Source organism: Aptenodytes forsteri, unplaced genomic scaffold (genome assembly GCF_000699145.1).
Source record: "Aptenodytes forsteri isolate BGI_AS27 unplaced genomic scaffold, ASM69914v1 Scaffold114, whole genome shotgun sequence".
NCBI classification, from domain to species: domain Eukaryota; kingdom Metazoa; phylum Chordata; class Aves; order Sphenisciformes; family Spheniscidae; genus Aptenodytes; species Aptenodytes forsteri.
In genome coordinates this window covers 4,052,173-4,061,887 of record NW_008795364.1, presented here as the reverse complement: position 1 = coordinate 4,061,887, position 9,715 = coordinate 4,052,173, and positions in this window count along the sequence as shown.

Genomic DNA, 9,715 nt, shown 5'->3' with positions numbered 1-9,715 from the left:
TTGTGTTTTGTTGCATTTTGTGGGTGGGGGGGGGGGGGGGGAAGGTAGCAATAGCTGAAATTTTGCAAAAGAGAATACATTTTTTGAATAGCCCCCAAAGGACAAGGTACTGTGAACATCTTGTATACTGTTGCCAAGCCAAGTTTGGTTTACAGTAGTGTGAGATGCAGTTATTTATATCTGCTCTCCGAATGGGTAAGGTTAGGTGCAGAGACTGTGTGGTGCTCACAGCCACAGAGCAAAACTGTCAGGTCAGGGAACTGAACTTGCAGGCTAAGTTGTGGTCCTCTGCCCATGCCAGGGATGATGCCAGGGCTGATGCCAGCTCCCAGAATGATTTACATGAGTTCCATGGGATGCCCTACTTGTGGAAAAATATTCTGTGGAGTTCTGCACCGGAGAAGTTTCACACTAAAAACAATTGTATTACTGGCTGTAGCTGGTGGTAAGGTGGCAATAGGGTTGGGTGGCTGCATCAGGACTAAGCAGTTTACAAGATGGTGAAACATTTGGTTCTCCCAGGATGAATTTTTCCCCCCTTCTTAAGTGTAGCCAGCTCGGTGTCCTCCCGAAGAGAAGGATTCATCTCCGCTGCACCCTGCTCCCCCTCTAGCAGTAATTGTCCCTTCCTTATCCTAGTTTGCTCTCCTCCATCACTCGCAATACATGTGCCTCCCCTGCACACGCAGCATGCGGTGTTAAATTCTGGTCATGCCGAGTGGGTAGAAGTGGGTGAGTTGCTGTTGTGCTGGAACAGATGGCGTCTGCAATGCAGCCACCAGTTATGTGCATGTGTTGTAGGTGGTTGCTAAAGGAAAAAGGGATAATTTAGAGTTTTTGTTGAAAAGGTTTGTTAGTGTTCTCTTATTTATTGGGGGTGGAACAATTAGAAAGCTGGGGTCAGTTTGTTTTTCTTCAGTGGCCGGTGGTTGTCAGTTGTTTGGTTTATTTAGATGAGGGGAACTTGGTGCGTTGGGCCAAGGTAACATGATGGGGATGGTTAAGAGGAGGAGAATCTAACTGATTTTCTGTCTCTTGATAACTTGCAAGTGGCCAGATTTCTGGACCACAGTCCACAACTTCCAGATGTTCTTATCTTCCTCTGTTATGTCCCCATCACTTATTGCAACCAAGACCCCCACTCAGGTCACCTGCCACTTGCACCTTGCCTGCCCAGCCTGGTACCGCAGCCTGCAAGCTGGCCCCTTTCCCTCACAGTGAAAAGCCTGCAGCCACCCGCCAGGTTTCTCCTCCTGTGGATCCCTGAAGTCTCTTGGCCTCCTGCCTCTCACCTGAACTTCCCCAGGCCCATGTGTCCCTCCTCAGGCAGCTGCAGTGCTTGGAGGCTCTTCGCCAGCCCCTGGCACAGTGACTGCCTGGTCTCTGCCCCAGGGGCTGGAGTGCTGCGCCCCTGTCCTTGGAGACCCTCCTCTCCATGAGGGGACGATTTAAAGAACGTGCAAAGGACCCATTGAGGGCAACGGCTGGCAAATCACCCCAAGGGCGTTGGTGACCTGTAATGGGCCACTCCTGCCCCCCGGATTTGTGGTCCTGTGTTGGGTTTTGGGGCGTTTTGGATGTGTCCCATGAGATCCTAGTCAACTCATCTGTGCTAATGGTTTTCCTTTAGGAAGGGCATCAAAGATTGGTTGGTTGGGTGTAGGTTTTTTAAGAAGTTTTTTCTGTAGTCATAATGAATATCTTGATAAAAGTACTTTTTGTTGCAGTGTTTCATTTGTGGTGGATATGGTTTTTTAGCTAAGGAGATTTTAATTTACATGAGGGAAGATCTGGCAAAACTTGGAGGAGGAATTAGAGTATTCATGTCCAACAGCTCGTGAACAATTTTTTTTTGTGCGAAACAAATTGCAGATGTCCCTTGAAGACCTGTGGTACCAACAGTAGGCACTGAATTCCCTTGTTCAGCTGCGCAGCAGAGAGTCTGATTTCTTGGGAGTTGCAACCCAAGCTTTACTGCCTTCTCAGTAACATTGTACTGTGAGCTCCTGTCTAATAAAATTAGAAGATAATTCACATATGTTGTATACTTCACAGCTTAATTTTTCATGCTGAGTGGTGTAAGGTATTTATCAACTGGTTTAATAGATTAGATCTCTGCCTGCACCTCCCCACGCTCCGCTGCGTGTGGATGGAGGCTGACAACTCTGCCTCTATAAAAGCGTTCCTTGCTCAACCCCATGACTAATGCAGATAATTATTTTTAAAACAGCTCTGGATGCCGCTGCAGTGTGCTTTCAAGTGCACACAGAAATGTGTATTTACATTCATCTGGCATTTCTGAACCCCAGGGTGTCATGTAAATCTTACTCTTACCGTGCGGTTTAAAGAAATACTTTGTAGGGCTAGTGTCACAGTGGGGAGCCAGCTCGTGTGGTCTGGATAGCCAAAGATACAAAACAGTGAGTGTAAAATAAATAAATACAGATAAACATTAAAGAGATCTCATTTCATGGCATGTTATTAAACTCCTGTATTCCCGAAGACCCTTGAGGTTGGTCCGTTTCACATGGCGACCGATCATTTCTCCTTTCCAAACCTCACTGAATGTGGAACAAAAAAACCCACCTCAAAACCAAAACAACAGGGGAAAAAAAAATCACACAAAAAAACCCAAACAAACCCCAAGCCTCTCAGATTTTACATCCTGGTATGGCAATGGGTTAAAAACTAGATTGACGTGACGTGATCGTTTTTAATGAGTTGGTGATGGTGGTTGCTTGTATCTCAGTTGCTTACTGCATGTTCACATATAATTAGATAATTTGTTCCAGTACTTTTCTAAGAATTCATATTGAAGCCACTTGCTCTATTATCCTTAGACATTTCAGTCATTTTTATTAAGACAAACATCTTGCTTGTCTCTTCCGATTATCCAGTGCCATTCTTTCTCCAAGTGCTCAACAAAAACTTCTAGCGGTTCTGATGTGTTCCCCTGCAGGCTGACGAGCACGCTGGGTGCATTTCCTCAGGTCTAGCCAGTTAAGTAAGCTTAGGTATTTTCTACCTTACCAGACTACTCTTTGGCTTAGTCCTTTTTTGATACCATCTTAGCTTTTCCACCCCTTCCCTGGGCGTTATTCTTCTGCCCATCCGCATCCTAGCTGGACCCTTTTCAGTGAATACTGAAGTAAAGCGGCATTAATTGCTCTGATCCTCAGTGCCAGCTGCTCCCTTCTCACTGAGAAGTGATCATTATTGTCTTGCTAATATATTAATTTACATATTTTCCTGTTAATGTTGCTGTTCTCTGGGTCTGTTCTATGTCTTTGGCCTTTGATTTTACCCTTATAAATTGATGCTCTTCTGTCATGCTTCTCCTGAATAACTTACCCTATTTCCTATTTTTCTTATTCTTCTCAAGTTTCAGGCTGTTGCATAGCTCCTGACAGAGCCAAGTTGCTCTCCTGCTATGCTTCCTCTGCACTGGCATAGCATGTGTGTGTGCTTTTAATACTGTTTCTTTAGAGAGCTGCCCATCCTCTGAAACTCTCTTCCCTTTAACTTTCCAGAAAATCATTGCCATCGTATCCCAAGAAGCTCTTGAGCCTCTTGCCTGTTTCATAGCTTTCTGTTGGGAAAGGTAAAGGCTACCAAAGTCTCCAACTAATGGTTTAAAAAAACATTTAAAAAAAAAAAAAAAAAGAAAATAAATTGAAACTGTCTACCTAATGTTCCTTGTTAGATGACCTGTAGCAGACCTCTCATGTGTCCCATGCTGCTTCTTTCATTTTCATTACTAAGTAGAGACTTCTAAGTTTATCCTTGTGTCCTGTCAGACTAAAAACAGGATATAAAAATAAATAAAATGATTCACTGATACACCAAACTAATTATTTTTTTTCTTGTTGGCCCTTCCTAAACAGCTATAAACTTATTTCGTAATAGTCCAGTCACATGTGTCACCTAACAAGCTTTTGGTATTCTAATTACTTTCTAATCAATGACTTCAGTTCCTTTTCAACTGGTCTATTTGTTTTTTAAAGGAAAGCTTTCCACAGATTGTTTTTATTTTGAAATTAAAAAAAAAGTAAGTTTTGCTAAAAAGCCTTCTCATTTCATGGAGATTCGTTTTTATGGTCAAATTTATTCTAGGAAAGTTATTCGCTTTCTTTCCACTCTCAGTGCACACGTGATCTGGAGCACAGAGGGACTCTGATACGAAGGGTTGGGAGAAGCATCTGTGCGTGCCAGTGAGGCAGAGAAAGCATGTTTGTGCCAGTGGTAAGCAGACAGTTTTGGGAAAGAGGAGGGACAGGACATCGTCCCTGAATACCGCCAAGCTCTGCCCATATTTAACAAAAACAAAACAAACAAACAAAAAAGCTTGCACTTGGTTCATTCATCCAGCCCTTTGAAGAAGCACGCAGTAGATGGCTTGACGTGTCCTTCTCACCACCTGAGACTCCCCGCCATCCTGAGTCCTAACGCTGCTGTAGCATTAGCTCAGTGGGTGATTCCCGAGGAGGCGCTCATGCTCCTTGGAGCACCTCTGCCGCTGCTTGCTGAGGACAGAGGAAAAAGCCCGACAGTTGACTGCTGTGAGCGCTAGCAATGCAGCTGGCGGAGGAGCACGAGGGAGCTGCTGTGTCTGGCCTTGGTCATAACAGAGAATTCAGCTTGTAGCTGTGCCTGTTCTGAAGGCTGCCCAGCAGAGATGAGAAGCGAAGCAGGTGGTTCTCCTGCGTTTTCATTATTTAACCGCTTCCGTTTTGCAGCAACTGAGCATAAAAAACCAAAAGGTTTCTGAAGAAGGATATTGAGAATTCAAGGAGTTATTTTCTTTTGCTTTGCAGCATGCAGCATTGATTAGCTGAAGTAAAATATGTCATTGTGACATTTTATCCCCTTCCTTGAAACTGGATTAAGGTAATTAGCAGGCTGGAGAAGCTGGTTACCTCAGCTGCGTGCTGCCTCGCCAGGAACCCCGGCAAGGTCTCTTGGCACTTTGGGCCTGCTTGGCTTTTATATGTGATTTTTTTTTTTGCACATCCATTTGCTACTCATAATGAATCCAGGAACCATAAAGATGGGTTTCTGCAGCCACCATCCCTCTCTCTCAAGGAGGGAATTCTGTAGTGCACGCAGTGACTCTTTAACGCGCTGATGCATCTTTTCCCTTATCTGGTGATGAAGCAACGAGAACAGCAGATCTGTGCACTAAAAATGACTTTCTGTCCAACCCTGAGATCTACCTGGCCTGTCTGCCATCGATTCCTTCTGGATAAAACAGGAAGATACTTCGCCTGCTGTTTTCAAAGTACAAGGTGGTATCACGAAAGCTGACCCTAAATGATTTCCATTGGCATTTCTGTTGGACAAGTCGGGCTTTCACAGTTCTTGTGGATAATGCCTGCTATCCACAGGAGTAAAGAACTTCTCATTATGAAAAAGAATACATCCAATAAAAATAATGATTGTTAATCAATCCAGATGTCATAATGCTTCCTGAATTATATTTTAGGTTTTACCAGACAGCCTCCTTTGCCTGACATCACCCATGGGGAACAGCAGTCTTCCTCCTACCCTAAACCCAGTGAGGCATGCCTTGTGTGAGCCTGACTGGGAGCCCCAGCGTGCAGAAGAGACTGGGCTCAAAAATGACAAACCACAGCTCTTGTCAGGCCCTCAGCGGCACTTAGAGCTAAAACCACTCCAGTATTATTTTTTTCATCCCCACTTTCATCTCATTTTCCATGAAAAATATTAACAATGCAACTTTTTTCATCAAATGTTTTCCCTTGGGTTAAAAATTCATTTTCTGCCCTCTTGAAGTTCTTGTTTGTTAGACCCCAGGGGAGGAATGCAATATCTGAGCCTGGGATACTGAAGTAGCTCATGTACAGTATTCTGACAAGCAATAGAAAAGCAAATCTATTATATTTGCATCTCGCAGCAGCTGATGCTAATGTGCAAAGCTAAAATAAATACAAGTGATATCATAGATTTATAATCAATATTTAAGCAAGTTGTTTACTTAGTAATCAGAAAGGCTAATGACAATTAGATCTGTCTGGAAATACGCTGGCCTGCAATAGCAACATTTTTATCTCCTTGCATAAATGAATTAGATCTGAAAGCACTGAAGGGCTTAAAAACTAAACAAAATCTTTCCTTCAAGCTGTATATAGGCTTCTGGATGCCTTAGAGGCAGTCTGGGTTTTTTTTTAATAAATAATAAGTGCATTGGAAGCAAAGCCTGTTGGAACACTTCTGCAAACAGCAATTTGAAAGAGAATTGCAATGAATAGAGCCGATCCGGAGCAGCGGTTTCAGCCTGGCACGGCTATTATCTGAATTAACTGCCAAACAGTGTGCGGGCAGGGGTCCATGTTCCTGGGTTTGTACAAGTGCTGAGAGGTTCCCTGGAGCCTGTGTGAGGGAAGGGCTGGCCTCTGCATTCCCTCTCCTTCCCTCTTTCCTTTCCCCTCCTGGTTGGCCCCCTCATGATTTCTGAGGAGTGGTTTCTAGATGTTCACGGTGTCTTGAGACAGCAGGGGTGTGTGTGTATCCTGAGGTAGCAAATGGGGGGGTGTCACACAATCCCTTAGGGCTCCTTATTTTTCAGTCTCTGTGCAGTTTGTGCCTGAAACTAGAATAACGATAAAGGAAACATCCGTAACTTGTAAGAGCAGGGAGATGAGCGGCTCCCACTGCGGCGTGGCACCCAAACAAAAGGATGCTCAGACCGCCTAGGTTACAATATGTGCCTAGACAGGCGATTCCCCATCTGGTGGAGCGGGATGCCCATTTCCCAATTACGGATGGTGCTGAGGTTGATTCAGCAGCTCTCACAAAGGGGCTTGCTGGGGTTTAGTCTAGCCAACCCTCTGGCTAGAGAAGAACGAAGAGAGGAGAAACCTGACCCTCCGGGGTACAACAGGCAGAGCCGAGCCCTGCAGCAAGGACAGGGATGTCACCTCGATGAACGGCAGAAGAGGCTACCAAGAAGGTGCCTAAGCAATGCTGCCAGCAGGCACAGCTACCCGTGCTTTGAGGCTGGACTGTGGCAGCGTCACTCTCCTGTGAAGCTAATCAGCAGCAATCAGTGCTGGCGACAGGCAGGGGAAGGCAGGGGGGGATGCGCTGGGCCGGTTGCACCTGGTAAATGTCAGAAAGCAGCCTGCTGTGAAATGGTCGGAGATTAAAATGGCTATAAGTGTGAGGTGCTCAGGTTTGCTACTCAAGAGGATTGTTTCCTAGAGCGGAGGCTGCTTGAAAGGAAGGAAGAGCTGGCGTTCCAGGCGATATTGGGGATGTTGCTATGGCCACCGGGAAGCTCAGGAGAAGGAGGGGGGACATATGGGAGAACAGAATGCAGGCGACAAGGCGGCTGCAAGGTAAACCTCTATTAATCATTTTGGGAGTAGTGCCCTGCCAATCAGCAGTGCACAGCAGCCTAATATCCAGCTGAGGCTGCCCTGAAACCTCTGAGGAAGTTCGCCTGTCATTTTTCTGCATGTGAGCACGGCGCCTATGCTGGTGGAGCAGAAGCGTAAAAGAATTCTTTTTTGCGTGCATAGCCTGCATCTTTGTCTGCTGTTGGGTTGGTGAAAGGCAATTTAGTTAATAACAGAAGCAATGCAATATTTTTTGCTTCCCTCAGTCCTCTGTAAGCTGCTGCCAGCCAGGCTGGTACAGTCCTCGGCTCCAGTGCACTGGTCTTGGATGTAGCTGGGTAAACATTTTCCATTCCCATGTATTATTCACTGTAAGATTTGAATATTTTATCTGAGGCAGGTTCTTGACGTTCACTTACATTCACTTTCTCTTCTTTCCCCTTTCTTCCCCCACAGCCCAGGGAACAACTAAGGTGAAAACACGAAGTCAGAATCCAAATCGGTTCCTGCAAGCAAGGAGGGTGAGAGATGCTGACGGAAGCTGGCTGTAATTGGAAACAACTGTTGTATGGAGAAGGGAGAGCTGGAATAGGTGTAAAAAGCTCTTGTGTTTGCTTCAGTGCTTAGAAATATGTGGATAATTTATTCCTGGGATGAGAGGTGCCACTGCTGAAGAAAGGGATGCAGGCAGAGAAAACATCCTCTCTGGGAGGTTTTCTTGCATTTAATCTCTATTTCTGCTGCGTGTATCATTTTGGTACTTAACAGGGGACATCATACACTCAGCTTTAAGAAGAGTGGCTGGAAGCTGACACATTTTCCTACAGCTCAGCTTACAGCCAGTCATAGAAAAGAAGGCTCTGGGGAGACCTTATTGCAGCCTTTCAGTACTTAAAGGGGACTTATAAAAAGAAGGGGACAAACTTTTTAGCAGGGCCTGTTGCGACAGAACAAAGGGGAATGGTTTTAAACTAAAAGAGGGTAGATTCAGACTAGATATAAGGAAGAAATTTTTTACAATGAGGGTGGTGAAGCACTGGAACAGGTTGCCCAGAGAGGTGGTGGATGCCCCATCCCTGGAAACATTCAAGGTCAGGTTGGACGGGGCTCTGAGCAACCTGATCTAACTGAGGATGTCCCTGCTCATTGCAGGGGGGTTGGACTAGATGACCTTTAGAGGTCCCTTCCAACCCAAACTATTCTATGATTCTATGATTCTATATCTGCTGACTTTAGTGACTGTTGTTGCTCCTGTAGTGCTTGGGAGGGAACTCTGTCACCAGGATAGGAGCTGGACGCACCACTAGATCTCCTGTAGTCATGAGAAGTGCTAAGTGGTATATTCCTCTTACTGTGCCAAATTGCTTTGTCGCTTGTAATTGCAGGACCTTCCTTGGAGCAATGGGTAAGCAAAGGGGATTCTCAGACAGCAGGTTTTACATCTCTGCTGCAGACTCTATCACTGCGATGGTGTAACTTATTCAAGGGGAAGACTAGGACAAGTAAATAACCTGGAAAGCCCTGCAAATGCCAGCTCTAATCAGAAATGTGGTCATGGGCTTATCTCAAAACTCTCGCTTGGCTGGAAGCTGTGTCCTCAGGAAAGGAAGGGATCTTATAACTGCCTAATCTAACGTGTGGCATCTCACATGCTTCTTTGTAGCCCTCGCTTATTTATGGATCCGAGACTGCTCTCCAGAACCTCCTGTACTTGTCAGCTTGAAAGTACCATCTTGCCTGAGCCTTTGTAACAGCCTCTCAGCAAGTGCCCAGGGAAATCCCAGCACTGTGGAAGTCAAACAGCTTGAAAAAGCAGAGTTGTTTGTTGTGGATCTCGGGAAGCCCCTTTATGTTTTTGTTAGTCAAGATGTTCAGAATTGAAATTATCTGATTTGAGAAGCTGGGCTTCTTTCTCTTACGGGGATTGATGCTATTACACTATCCGAAGAGCAAACATCAGCATTTCTGCAGTCCCCAGGATGGATTCCCCTCCGTTAACATTAGCAGATGTCACTGGTGGGTTTACTGGCTCGGACACAAATGGAAGAAACCCACCCCTCGCTCAGTCGTCCCATGTGAAAGAACTGGTGCCGTGGCAGACCTCTGCTGTTTGGGGCTTGTTCTTCTTTCAGAGACAGTGAGCATTTTAGGCTGCATAATTTTTCCATCTGTATTGTGCCAGCTGGACAAATATACTCTCTGTTCCCTCCCCTCCCTTTTGGCACATTGCTGGGGACCAAGACATGCTCTGTTTATGATTTTTGTGAATAAGACGGAGAGGTGTAGACTAGAGTTGTTTCTTTGCTCATTTGTTTTTCTCATCTTCTTGACTTGTGCTGGACCAGCTGGTCTTCTGG